Source organism: Atractosteus spatula, chromosome 3 (genome assembly GCF_055471065.1).
Source record: "Atractosteus spatula isolate fAtrSpa1 chromosome 3, fAtrSpa1.hap1, whole genome shotgun sequence".
Taxonomy (NCBI): Eukaryota; Metazoa; Chordata; class Actinopteri; order Semionotiformes; family Lepisosteidae; genus Atractosteus; species Atractosteus spatula.
In genome coordinates, this window is record NC_142708.1 from 72,551,797 (window position 1) to 72,566,949 (window position 15,153).

The following is a 15,153-nucleotide window of genomic DNA, read 5'->3' on the forward strand; positions in this document are numbered from 1 at the left end:
ACACAACGTTTCGGCCGTGGAGCCTTCTTCAGGTGCGAAACGTTGTGTTTTCTTTCTTCTTTTTTTCGGAATGGAATAAACCTATTACTTGTTCCTTATACCTCATACCGGTGCAAATCAACGTAAATATGCCAAATAACGAAAGAACACAACAGGAAGTAAATACAGTACTGCCCGGTTTCTGATTAAAGAAAGGAATAATATAAAAGCACGCTGAGCGGAGTGTTTTTTCAGGAAGATGCGATGAAGCGGGAGAGATGCCATGGGCAACGGGCGGGAAAAGCCGCGCGCGCGAGAATGTTGGATTGACACCGCGAGCGCGCGCCGCGCCCCGGACCCCGTCGTTAACTTAGCGAACCGCTTCCAAGTCTTGAGTGATAAAGGGTGTCTCCGCAGCACCTATATTTTTAATAAACTGTCAATTGGGTGATTTGGAAAACCAGCCCAACAAAAAAACAAAAACAAACAACCCCCCCCAGTTCCTGCTCGTAATTTTTCTTCTGATAGTGTCAAATTCTGATGGATAACGACCTTCCATTATGGTTAATGATGGCGATGAAGAAACCTTAGAAAGGCCAAACATCTTAAGTGAATGTGGACGTCAGCTTTCACCTGGGTCATCCTTAATAAAGGAGGGAATTGTTGTTTTGGAAGAAAAAAACAAGACGCGGAACTAATTGGGTTAATAAAGTTTCGACAGAAAGGCAGGATTTCGGTACAAAGGCAGAATGGATTTAACGGATTTAATGGGGCGACAAAACGGGCTGGAAAGCCTGAATAACCGGGCATCGCGAAGTTTCTAGAAACACGGTGGACTCGCGAAACGTCCATGTTTCTACTGTTAAAACCTTTTCACGGAGATTCTGTCTAACAGGACTTCGAAAATCCCGTAATCTATTATTATTATTATTATTATTATTATTAGGACCGAAACGTAAAGGAACTGACCACCCTCAACGACAGTAAACTGTTAAAGTGAATACATTTTAAGACGAGCATTGTGCATAATTTGAAATGTTGGCGCCTGTTCTCCGCTCCCAAATGAAAACATATCTATGGAGGAGGGTCACACAAATTCACCGATACGTGCTTTTAAAAAAATTCTGTTATTTCTAAAGTGGGATAGAGGTGCAGGTCTGGACATTTCAGTAGCTATTCGGACAATTAGAGAAAAACGGAGCAAACAAGAATTCAGGCCTTAATTTTTTAAACGCTCATCTCAGCAAAATCTTCGCTCCTACGTTCAGTCTTTTCTGTTCTTATTTCTTTTTCTATTCTTGGAAGCCACATGCTGGCTGAGAAATTCCCTCCCACCACAATTAAATCTCAAGGCCAAGAATTGTCTGGTTTCAGTAGCTCCGAGGGACTAAATATTTTGTAGGATGTGTGCCATTTGAACAATTAAAATGAGAAGAAAACATTACCTACAAAAGCTAAAGCTCAGAAGTTAGAAGATAATTGGTGGAGAGGATGACATCTGGTCATTTCTGGAAAGAAGCTGACAAAAATGGCGTGGTAACTTGTTCCACAATCCCACCACCCTTTGTGTAAAGTAGTACTGAGCGATTCACTCCGTCCATCTGTGGTAACACCAAGCACCAAGTGTTTTGCAGAACTAGTGTTCAGTTTCACAAAACAATAGCATGAGATAGTGATTTCTCAATAAGCAAAGTAAAAGCATGGGAGGGGAGGTCAGTACTATAAGATACAGTACGTAGGATCACAGGTCAGTCAGTGAGTCAGTCAGGCCTGTCAAGCCGCAGGTTGCATGGAGTAAGGTTTTCTTTAGGGATGGTACTCCCCTGTTTTTGAAAATCAAGCAACCATGACAAACACTAAGCAAGCTTCCAGTTTTCTCCTTTACCTGGCCTGAAAACATGTCTTCCACACTTCAGCACTGAGCTCTGCATGATGTGCAAGACTTAGGCCTTTTACCCAAATGAACGTTCAGTTTTAGTTTACTCCTCTTTGCTCTTGGTATTGCGGGGGTATAAATATTATTTCATTTGATGACAACAGGGCTTTTTTGCACAATTTCTGAATCAAACGTAGCATAGATCTTATGTTTAATTTCCAGATGCCCAGGCCTATACAGCTCTGCCTGATGGACAGACAAGCACTGTAATGATGACTACGGACATTCAGAAAGAAAATATTTGACAGAATGCCTCCGATCACAATTTTCTCTATTGTCTTAACAAACATTAGAACAGCAGGTTTTGAAAGAAAAAACACACATGCAGAAACAATCTGTGGTCAAAAATGCTTTCCCACGCCTTGCAATTGAGTCAAACCCACGGCCGTCTCTCAGTAAATGTCAGCGCTCCATAATGTGAATTCCTCCTTCACTGCAGGACAATGATGGCGAAATCCCTCATACGCATTGCTGGCATTCCCGGGAAAGGTCCAGGAATCAGGAGACCCTTGTTGATATTATGTAGGCAGCCTTTCCCCTGCGTCTTGTCTAGAAGTGAAAACACTTCTCTCTCTAGTCCTGTTGTGGTGTTTTTGAAGGTGGTCTGTAGGTATTGTGGCTTCAAAGGCTAATTTAACAGACTACTGGGAAATAACATTAAGAAAACACGGTTCAGAACTGACAACTGAAACATTCTGGGGGAGGTGTTTGCTGTTGGACAGTGTTTGGGATCCCCCTAATAAAACCCTGTACACAAAGAGCTGTGTAACCCCCAAATTTTCCCACCTTATTTTTCCAGATTCCTTTTGTGTATTGCAAAAAAGTACAGTATATAAAATATACAGCACAGTATATAAGCATGGAACAAGTAATAGGTTTATTCCATGCTGAAAAGAGAAGAAAGAAAATATAACGTTTCGGCCGTTTAGCCTTCTTCAGGTGTGAGGGCTCCACGGCCGAAACTTTGTTTTCTTTCTTCTCTTTTCAGCGTGGAATAAACCTATTACTTGTTCCTTTGCAGCCTACGCATGCTGACACAGCTCCCCACCTGAACCTATGTAAGCATGGATGTGTACATGGCATAAAACCACTAGTGAATGTACAGTATTATTTTGCTTACTCCCCCATAATTCTCTTCATCCCTTACAGGTGCAAGAGGAAAATTGTATGGCTAAAGGAAAAGCACTGCATAGAACATATATGCTGGACATATGCTGTACTGTATATGCTGGACAATTCACACAATTTGTAATAGGTCTGGATTTGGCACAGATCGTGTAGCTACAGTGTATTGTAATATCCGCGGCCAAGTCAAATCCACATTTCCCTGGACACTCCTAACCTAAGTCGCCAGACACAACTCTGGAAAAAACTAAAAGTGCCACTGGGTTCAAGCAGAGCAGGAAATCTAATTCACTTTTCAGGAAGCCAGCATGATTTCTGCAAATACTTTCCATGCTGACAAAAGGCCACTAAAATATTCCATTGCCTTGGATCTGTTCCATTGATTTTTGTCTGCATCTCAGGTAAAATTTAAAAATACATTTCATTTGCCATACTTATGGAGCCCTGTCACATTAAAAGCACTCTTAAGAACATTGCTTAGTTTTGAGCTTTGTGTTGCATCAGATATAAACTTGTATCAGGTTGCTAGGCTTTTGTGCACCTGCAGAGGCTAGATGGTTGTGCAGAAGACTGATTCTTACATCACACATGTATGCAAATGGCTGTGTATGGGGAAAACTGGACATGTCCACTGTTTCCAGTGGTGGTTTGTGGGTTTGCATGTGGACAAGGTGCTCATTGGCAGTTAAAGTCAATAGCTGCATCTCAGGCAGAATATCCCAGACCTCCTTTCTGATAAAATAAAATCTCAGAGTGTCAAGCATATCGGGGCACAAGCAGCCTAAATAAAACAACTTCTAAAAGTTCTTACTTAATGGCTTTGTATTCGTTTCAAAGTCTTTCTCATACTGATGCATATATACCAGGGGTGAGCAGTACTGGAGAGCTGGTAGAAGATATTAAAGTGGTCCCATTAAATCAATAATGAACTGATTTAAGAGCAAAGTTGGAATGAGAACCTTAAGACACACCAGCCCCTGGTTACCTAATTGCCCATCCCCCCATATATACAATACTATGGTAAACAACCAATTTAAAAAGTATTTTTTTTCTAGTTTCGTTATCTGCCTTTAAGGAGATGCAGGACTAAAGCTTTCAGAAGTCATATGAGATTCATGTATGGAGATGAACAGTCTAGGACCGCTCAGTATATTAGCACGCATAAATTATGATAATTTACAACCAACTGTTTGCAGATGGATGTAAGTTGAATTCGTTCTTAACTTGAAAAACAAAAATGACATGCTGATCCATTCTTGAAACCCTCACTGAAGATGCACTGAGCTTGTATGAACTGATGATCCAGAATCAACCCGGCTTTTTTTTTTGTCAACTTCCAAAGTAAACAGAGATAAAGAAAAATAAAAGGAAGGTGTTTATTCCTCACAGCCCAGTTTGGCTCTGAAGGGGGCAACCTTCTCTCTGAGCAGGAAGTTGTTAGCCTGGGCCCCCCAGTTGTTGTCCATGTGGGACAGAAACAGAGGAAGCCATGCCCAGCTCATTGTTTTCTCCCGACGGTTTAACAAGACAGAATGAAACATCTGTTTACGCTGCTTTGGAGTCTGTTTCCTTGTGATTTTGTCTCTCAACTTCCCTAGACCCTCTTAAATCAGCTCCTCTTGGGCCTTCCTGGTGCCAAGGTGAAGCACAGCTATACATTTTTGGAGGAGTCACCAAGGCATACATCTTTTCCTTTTCTAAAATTATTTGAATATGTACTGGCTCAGTGGTGCACATATCCTGGCCTGGAAGATAAGAGATTACCTTTTACCATTTAGTAACTACAGAATGTGAGACACGTTTGAGCCATTTAAACCACAAAGGGCTTCCATCACTTCAGTGGCTCTCAGTCCCAGCCTAGGGGTCATTTTTGTTTTTGTTCCAGCCAATTGCAGGGCAATTAATTTCTGTGGGAGGTTAAGTTTTCATTTGTTTTCAGCTCTTAAAACATTGAATGGAATTTGTATTTGCAACCATCCCTGTATGAATAGGTGAACTCCCAAACTGTCCTCATTAATGGGTGTTAACCAAAAGGTGGAAAATTTGACTTCAGCAGAAGAAAAACTGTCTGATAAAGTGTCATTCCTCTTCTGTTCATAATGAACTGGCTTTTTAGTCCAAACTAAGTGAGAAAATTCTTGTTGAACATGTTAAGGAGAGACTGCAGACTTTTCTGTATGCTTAAGGTGTTGGAAAGGTACTTCAGTTACATACAGCTGAAACCAAACCATGAGTACACAAAAAAGCAAGAACAACAATTACAGGCAGCAATTAGAACTGGTGATTAAGGGCCCAGCTATATTAAGACCCAGGAGATCCCTGGGGTCTCCTGATGACTAGGATTGAGAACCACTGAAGAAAACACTTAAGAGTTTGTGTGGAGTGAAACATTGTGCTCCATTGTATGGGCTTTGTTCCTAACGGTAATCTGGCATCTTTGGTCAAGGAGAAGAATGTTACCTTATTATTGGATGGAATCATATACAAATATGCTGTATAATTGTTCAGTAAGGGAAAACTGGATTCAAATGTAAAAGTCCAAAAATTCATTGTCTATCAAGTCACAAGTCATTACTCAAGCCCAACTTGATCCATCTCAAATGTTTCAAGAGCCAAGCCCCTATGAATTAGACCTACAGTACGTGTCTTAATTTAATCTATTGTGATCATTTTCTTTAGTTCTCTATTCTCTTGGTCTCTTCTGTACCTGATCCAATACTGGACACAGTTTTCATGGAAACAGGCAACAGAATAAAATTGTATGAGTCAATTCTCATATAATGAATATGAGAATAATTAAGGAGATAACCAATTCTCATATAAATTTTCATATAATGAAAGTCCAGTGAAGAAATATAAATGCATTCTCTCCGTTCCTATCTCTGGGTAAGGGACTGAGACAGTGAGTGTTTAAAATTCCCAAAATAACCCCTCGCCCCCTCCTCTTTGGACAGGATGAGTTGAAGTTGGGAGGAACCCCTGTCGCAGTCACGTCAGCCTGCCCTCTTTCCTGTCCCCAGAGAAATGGTGGTCCAGAGACATGTGTGACACAGCCCAGGACTGAATTTCCTTTCCATTGCAAACATACCATCCAAAAAACAGGATTCCTACACCACACCCAAGCAATTGATTTGAGTTTCCCCAAACTTTTGGTCGTGTTTGAATCCAATTTCACTTCATGGCATCCAGCAGCTACTGCAGTAGAACTCACTGTGGATTGTCTCACGTAATTACTCCAAGGTCTCAAGGATTAGTATTGAACTTCAGCATGGGGTTAGTAGTGAAGTCAGGGTTAGGGTGCAAATATGTTGAAGTTCAGAAGTCTGAGGACACGTAGTAAAAGACACAGGCTGGTGCTGTTCCTGTGGTCATCAGCCAACTTTATAACACAACATCTATTATTCTACAATGGGGCCATCTGCTTTCCTGCTGCCCTCAGTGCACTTTCTACTTGACACACGTCTGTCTTTGAAGTGTTTACAAGGACTGGTGTCCTGTTAAGGTATCCAGGTGAGCAGTGTTGGATCCCCCCACTGGCTTTGAACCATGTCACTTAGGCAGGGCACATCATTACAATGGCACAAGCCAGTTAAACAAAACTGGTTTGTTCACACTTGAAGCTAGTTGTAGAAAACACAGCTGGATTGTCTTACTGCACCCCACTCTTAATTTAGGACCCCCTCAAAATAGGGGAAAGAAATTTCCTGCTCATGTCCTACTCATCTGCCATAGAGAATAACGCCAATTTTCTTTTGGGAATCCAGTGGAGATTTCCAGACTGCGCTCTTCTGTACACTCACCATATCACCCTGCAACTCACAACTGGCAACCCAATGAAGCTCAGCAGGTGTGAATCTGGCCAGTACCTGGATGGGAGACCTTCCAAGCTTGCTGCTGGAAGAGGTGTTAGTGGGGCCAACTGCGGACGCTCACCCTGTGGTCTGTGTGGGTCCTAATGCCCCAGTACAGTGTTGGGGATACTATACTGCAAAAAGGCGCTGTCCTTCGGATGAGACATAAAACCGAGGTCCTGACTCTGTGGTTGTTAAAAAAAATCCCAGGTCTTTTCTTGAAAAGTGTAGGAGCCTTACCCTAGCATCCTGGCTAAATTTCCCATTAGCCTTTAGTAATCATGTCCTTCTAATAATCCCCATCTCTGAACTGGCTTCATCTGTTCTCTTCCCCACTGAGAGCTGGTGTGTGGAGAGCGAACTGGTGCACTATGGCTGCTGTTGCATCATCCAGGCCTGGTGGTGGTGGAGGGGAGTCCCCATTACTTGTAAAGCGCTTTGCGTGGAGTGTCCAGAAAAGAACTATATAAGTGTAAGGAATTAATTATTATACTACAGATACAGATCTTACCAGTGTCTTTCAACAGTGCGCATCAGAGAAAAAGATTTGATTTCTAAACCACACAATTCGGGGCTTAGACACTGACTTAGTATTCATCAAAGAATGTCTTAAATAATTGCACATTTCTTTCAGAACACTGTTCGTTGCTAGCTAAATAGTTTTGTAGCTTTTTAAAGCTTTCCTACATTCTCACACCCAGAGTATGGGTTGAGAACTTTTGCATCAATCTTTCCCAGATACGGCAGTGTGGGGACACCTGCTCAGCTTAGTGCAGCGAGAGGGGCTGACTGTTTCCCATTGCCAAAGTCAAAGCCACTTTCTAAAAGATGACAGGATGGCATATAGCTTCCTGCGTTAAATGGGCACAAATAGCAGCAGCCTGGCCTCTTAGGCCCTGATGCAAAACATGATACAATATTCTTCTGCTGGTGTACCCTGAATTTGCAGCCTTAAAGGTGCTCGGCAACCGTTCACCCATTTCCAGCTCCCAGGAATTGTCAGTGATGAAGATTTTACAAATGCTGTCAGTTCTATGTATAGTACATCAACAGCTCCTTGCATTCTGTCCAGCCCAGCCCACCCCACCCCCCCCACCCCTGCCCGGTGCAACAGAGCCTATTTTAGAGCAGAACCCTCCCCTCCCCTCCTCCCCCTCGCCCCACTAGTGCTCCATCACACCCATCCAGGAGCTCACAGGCACACCAGTTAAGGGTGGTTCGTACAAAATAATTCATGTTGTTGAGGAAAATGCATGGCATAAAAAGATTCTCTCTTAAAGCAGGGGTCCTCAAGTCTAGTCATAGAAAGCAACAGTTCAGCTAGTTTGTAGCAAGACATTTAAGTTATCTGAAATAAGGGTTAGCTGGATTAATTCATCTTTCCCCGTGAATAGTTCTGAAGCTGCTAGTTGGTTCTGCTGCTACCCTGTTTTTTTTTCCCCCCAATTGTCAAAATTAAAGCTCCCAACTGATTAGATACCAGGTAAAAAAAAATCTTTCAAAAGATGAGCTGTAAAAATTATTAAACACACCCTGTACGATCATAAGCCCTGTGGTAATTTCCAGTGCTTAATATAAAATTTACGGACAAATGTAATACATAAAGAGTTGCTTTTTGATTAACAGCATTTCTTTTTTGGAAGTGTGTTCAAAACTGGCAAAAACTAGTTATTTTTACACACTGGGTTGGAGCCAATATCTTGGCTTCATTCAAGAAATGGCTGATTCTAGGATCTCATCAAGCTGATACCAAACATGTTAGAATAGATTAACCAAATGGACTCTACTTGTTTGTATTCTTTATGTTCTCATGTGCTTTTACACATTTTGTTCAGCTCATGTTGATCTAACACCAGTAGTGTTACATAAGTACAATATTTCTGTGCCTGCTACAGCAAGATGAGATCTAATCAGTCCCAGCATCCACCCCTTTTTGTTGGCACCATTGCCATTACCCCCAAGTAAGCATGAACCCATAAAATAGCCCCATCCCCTCGCTTTCTGAAAGCCACTCATTCCTGGTAAGTTTTGCAGAAACCAGAACCCTATCCTGGAAGCACTGGGCTTAAGGCAGGCCACAGTCCAGAACTGAACCAAGGACCCAAGAGTTGTTAAGTAGCAGCTCGCATCACCACCAAATGTCACACTCCAGGAACTTCTACTAAACCAAATTCTAATCCGTACCCATATCCTAACCCTGAAAACCAGCATGCTCCTGCAAAATAGGACCCCTCCCACCCTAGCGCACATCAGTTGTGCCAATAACACCACTTACCATAATTGCTACATTCCACTTGTTTGTACGGAAGCAACAAATTTCTGATGCAAATAAGACACACTGAGCCTGTCATTAGCTCTGCTTGGCACATGTACATGAATCACACGGAATAATATTCTGTGCGCATAACTGTGATTTCTTTTTAAGCAAGTGTTTTCTGAGTTCCATATTCCGTACATCTCCTTTATCACTCTGCTAAGACATAGACATGTTCATCCTCCATTGACGCCATTCGGTCTTGATGGGTTGATGCCATTTTAAAACAAGATGGTCTAAATCAAACGTTTAGAAATGACCCAATCCTGCAACATCCATCTCCTGGCATTCTTCAGAACATGTTAGTGCAGATACATTTTACAAAACAATGCCCTGCTGTGAATTTACAACACTTTGCTATGGTTTCCCGCACCTGTGTGTTTTTTCCCCCCCAACAAGATTTGACTTTATAACACTGCTCTTAAAACATATACTACAGTTACCATTCAGAAAAGATCTACTAGTCAGTACAGTTACCATCGGAATCACAAACATGGGCGTCTTTATAAAGTGGACCAAGTGCATCTCAATAGAGGAGGTACTAAAAATGATTGTTTATTACGCACATAAGCACTCATTATTAAAGCCTCAATGTCCTTACTCAACCTGCGAGCATTTTCTACCATACAGAAGACATATGCCCCACTCTTTCACCGTCAAAGAGGTCTATTCACTGAAATACCATGCGGGCGGAAAGCAGCAGAAAAACTCCCTAATAAAAAAATCCTTTTGTTAAGTGGAGCAAAAGCCTTGTAAATATACCACGCATGTTGTCCTGGAATCACATTCCAAGCCCTGTAACGAGTTACATTAAAGTACTGTAAATCACAGACCAAATGACTGCCAGCGCAGCTGTCCCCTGGTGTATAAAATTTTAAAAAAATTGGGAGCCCGGAGCCATCTAAAACTCTGGGTCTGCTTTCCTCCAAGGCTGACTGTTAAAACTCAGAAAAGCACGATTCAGGGCAAAGAATGCAGTGGTTCAAACATGGAATAAGGCAGTTGCAAAAATGCAATGCATTTCAAAGACTTAAAAGATGAGAAATAATTTTCCCTCCGACACAGACAATGGAGCCAAAAAGATGTTAGATCAATTGTACACTAAAACGTCTTTAGCTAATTTGCCGTCATTACTGTAATCAAGCAAGAAACCTTTCCTTGGGATTTCTTCAGGAACATTGGAAAAAGCAGAAAATCCCAAGGAAAGTGTGAAGGACAACTATCAATATAATATGTCTAACCCACTGCAATCTCACCCCAGTGTATTTTTCTTACTACACAATTGCAGTGGGGTCTTGTTAAAGCAACTGGACTATTTGCTCCAGAACAAACATTTCTCCTCATTTTTCTGAAATAAAACTAAAGTTTAAGGGAGGAAAATGTGATTTGGAAAAAGGATTGAAGAAACTGATTTCAGAGGAGTATTCTGAGTTTAATAACTGGCACAGGAACAAAAGCTTCTATGCTCATCCTGTAGATGTACAGGACATCCAGGCTTGTTAATGACCTGAGTTTTGATGTGTCAATAGACACCAACCCTCATCCTTTAGGTCAAAATTCCTTGAATCCTTCACCTTAAACGTTTTTGAAAGCACCCAAGTTCTCTGGGCAAGAATTGGAATCGGAAATAGCATACTCATTCTAATCTCTTAAAAGCCGGGAGCAAAAAAGAGAGCGTTTTGACTGGCCCTGTCAAATGAAATAGTTTAGTTTGATGGCAAAAGTAACTTAGATCAGACGAATCAGCTCTTACCCCAGTGCTCTTGGTCTAAAGCCCCAGTGAGGTGCAGAGATCAGCTGCTGTATCGAGAGTGCCTGCCGTCCTGCAGAATTAAAAGCTCGCACGCTCACTTATTTCTTGTTCCCCTTTGCCAAAAGCCTATCTCCTTAACTGAGCGCTGGGAAAGGAAATCCATACAAGCCCACTGCTACTGCTGCAAGTCCAGGAGGAGGGGGGAGGAAACCAGTGGCTGATTGGCTGCTGCTGCTTCTGACAAAACAGGACATTGTGGCTCACTGTAACTCTGGGATGCTCCCAAATGTGGAAGGGGAAGGGGAGGGGACGCACGCACACAGAGACATGGCAGTGGTCATGCTGGAGTGAGCTTCGCACAGTGGTCAACCTGGAGGGCGCATGCAGTACACATTCCCCACTTTAAAAAGTGGCTTGGCTTTAAGAACATAAGAACATTTTGCACAGGAAGCCAAATTAAAGCTGTGCTGGCTCAAGTCAAACATCCTACAGTTCATTTCAAGATCCACATTAAGTCCTTTAAATGATTTTATTGTTTTCAGATTTTTTCCCCCTCTAAAGAGCTAAATCCAGTTAAGGAACTTAATTGTATTGCTTAATTTCTAGTATTCTTTGGAACAGGAAAGGTTGAGATGCAAGTGTAATTTATTCAAGAATCCCATCATATGAAATGCAGCAGCCCCTCCTCAACTCCAGAATGGTACAGTGGTCAGCGTTTCCCCCAATACTTCTGGCCCCAACCACACTGTCTGCATCAAGCCCTGCACCCAGCCCAAGTTCTGCTTTGTGCCTGGCGTTTGGTTCTTATGTAAATATGACCAGAAACTGAACGTGGGCACATATTTACTCCTGTGGCCTGGTGTCTAGAGTTATACCCTTGAGTAATAGTCATGCCGAAATCACTTTTACTTGACATTAAGCGTTTGATAACTGAAAAGAGATGTGTTTGGCCTTCATTCACCAGCAGATCAGTATAGACTAATGAAGATGATGAAACAGAATGCAATTTAAATTGGAAACTCCTGGCAATGCAATTGCCTTTCTTCACACAGTGCCATACTGACAAAACTATCCCTTCAGATTTAGTCTTTTGGTGAACAAAACCTCTGTTAGTTTCACTTCTATCCTTAAGTGACTTTTAGACAGACACTTAAAAGGCTATTTGGACTAAATGAAAAGAAAACCAAAGGAACCCAATTATGTTATTATTAGTCCCCACTGTGAATTGAAGCAAAGCTTGGTGTTCTGCAGTTGTTAAACAGCAGCAACATTTATGGAACTAAAATTAAGTTTGTTTTCCAGGCCAGCACTTCTGTCTCATTAACTTCTGGGGTGTAAATCGTTTTCCTTATTTTTCCTTCCAAGTTGAAAGCATCAGTTATAATTTCAGCTGACTGGGGCAACATGAACAAAAAAAAAAGTGGATAGTGAAAACGCTTGCCTGCCTCAGCAGTTAACCAGATGCTCTCTCCAGCCCCAGAAACCTCTTTGACCCTCAACACAGCAACCTCACCGTTGCCAAGGCGATGCTGTGCCAGTGCTCCACAGACCGGCTTCAAACTGGGTTTGCTCATCACATGCAATTTCCCCACCATCACCTTCGAGGAAGCATCACGCAGACAGTACAGACCGAAAGAGGTGAGGCTGAGGCTCAATACAATAGCAGAAAAACGCATAACAGACAGCGATGAGCAGATACACTGCTCCAGAAAGGCACTGGCAAGGTAACAAATAAAATCCACTATTGGCCAATTATCTCTTCTTGGAAAAAGTCCCAGTACCAGGTCAGATAATGTGGCCAGACAGCTTGTTCCAGACTACCGACAGCACTTTGTGTAATGGATTACTTAGATAACTATAAATAATTTTTGTCTCCTTAAAAACCCAGGGATATTTCTGGCTCTTCGACTCTAGACTTACCAATGTAATATCAACATCTTTGTAGTACACTATTCCATGAGGTCTTATTTCCCATTTTGGCTATATCATTCTCTACTTAAAATCTGAAACATACTGTACTCTAATGTGATGTGAAAAGAGTACAGCAAAAATTATGCATATACACCATAAGAGAAAAGCCAAGAGTGTGAACACAGGTCAGCGGGTCATGAAAAGCTAACTCTCCTAAACTCTTGTTGGGCAATATAGTGGTTCTTCCATATTACACTTCATCCCTAAAATCCAGGGGAAAGGGTGATGTCTATCAAGTGACCAAGTCAAACAAAACTGGCTAACCAAACTGATACTGGGACTTCAAGACCATTAAAGGCATAGACATGACTAGCCCCCCAGCCTTTAGCAATTGTCGCTTACTATTAATTCCCATCTGACAATTGGCTTCATCACTCTGTTCTCCTACCCACCGATCGCATCATCGTCGTCGATGATGATCCACCGTTGCATCATCCAGGTGTGGGCTACACATTGGAGACCCCATTTCCTGTAACATGCTTGTCCAGAAAAGCTCTCTATATAAAAGTGTAAGGAATTATCTTGACATCCCTGCTCCCCTCCACCCCACACCCAGTTCCTCTGCCTCTCCGAGTCGTCACTGTGCACGTCTGGAAACAGCCGTCTGACAGAACACACAGACACACCGGTGGGAAGGAAGTGTTTAAAATTGCAGTAGGAATGCAAAATATATATAACCCTGTAAAAAAAAAAAAAGCAAAGGCAGTGCACTAGAGTAGATGGTGAATTCAGAGACGGACTGCTCAAAGGCTGGAGACAGTGTCAGTAAAACACACTGTTCCCCCCAGTCTCCATTATCTGCCCATCAGACAAGTATGTCAACCACAGTTTAAGACATTAACAAAAAAGCAAAATCGTTTCGCATTTTACAAAAACAACGGCTTGTGGGAATATGGAACAAGCTACCCAGCCATGTGGTTATACCCCGGCTTCTTTCAAGAAACAGCTGGATGAAATTCATGGGCCAATTATGAAACATTCTAGATGGCCTCCTCTCCTTTGTAACCTCTCTTCTACTCCTTGTGGGTACAAAGAAATGCTCCAAGACGCCATTACTCATGACCTTGCTGTGTAATCCGTGCCATTGCATCATGCCAGGATAACCAGTGTGGTTTTGTCAATAACTGAGCTATTTTAACCAAGCAGATGCACTAGAATGTCCTGTATTTCAGTACCTCTGCTAGATTAGAAATGGTAACTTCAAATTTAATTGGTTTCACATCTTTCTTATATCCCCTGCCTTAATGGCTCTCCTCATCATTTCCTTTTCCTCCTATAACCGCTTCAATCATTCTCATTGTAATATTCATAAGTGATGCTTTTATCAGCATGAACCGCTTGTGGAAAGAAGTACAGATCAGAGCATTGAGTTCATACCATTTAAAGTGCACCACAGCAGATGGCAATTTACAAGAAAGTACAAGTACATTTCTAAAAATTGTCATTCAACTGAATTTTATTGACAGACCCTTTGCTAACCACCACCAAAAAATAAAAAGTTGAATAGGCGCTTCTCCACTACTATCCAACCTTAAAAGCCTGCACTGGCTCAATCATACGTGCAGGTCTCTTCCCCAACTACAGCCCCTTGCCACTCACCTGCACTGGAAGGTGGAGTCCAGGTGACTCTGAATATTCCTCTGAAGCACTCGCACATCCTCTGAACAGAGGCACCAAGGAGGAACCCTTGGTGAAGGCAAAATAAAGAAAGCAATAGAAATGCTCCTCTCCTGAAGGGTCCTAATGGCAGCCCTCCCCAGCAGTACAGCAAAAACACTGTTAATGGGCACAGCAACTGAACCCTGCAAAGAGGGAGACTGACAAAACGGATGGCATTAGCACAAGCCCACAGTCAGCAATTCAGGCCACTGTTAAGCCCCTTGCTTTTGTGTCCCAAAGGATGGATTTAACAGGCGCTGCATGTGTCCCCACCACCCCGCCTTGTTTTGGGCTTTACAAAACCCACAGAGCACACTACACTTGTCGCTTTTGAAATAATGGGATGCCACAGTGGAAGCAATGGGTATACTGTAGGAACAGTAACATTTCCTCCAAATGGACAGAGGACACGCTAATATAAAACCCCTTCTGGCCAATATTTTAATTTTGGAACTTTCCCCAAGAGGCAGGAGTGGGAAAAGGTGTAATACTAAAGGGTAGTCTTGGCAAAAAAAGAAAAAAAAATGCTCCTGAAAATGGCACAAGCCCTGACAAAGTAAAACAG

General features: G+C 42.1%; 1 protein-coding gene across 3 annotated transcripts in view; it reads right to left on the bottom strand.

The window, feature by feature from the left end:
* The window catches only part of prx (periaxin), a 28,677-nt gene extending 17,580 nt beyond the window's left edge, over positions 1-11,097 (bottom strand). For 2 of the 3 annotated variants that reach the window (XM_088911841.1, XM_088911840.1), the window contains exon 1: positions 10,959-11,095. The gene's annotated coding sequence lies outside the window, so the exon portion shown is untranslated. Of the gene's footprint in view, positions 1-10,958 lie in introns of all 3 variants that reach the window. The other variant, XM_088911843.1, reaches the window with a different exon arrangement.
* Positions 11,098-15,153: the final 4,056 nt, after the last annotated feature.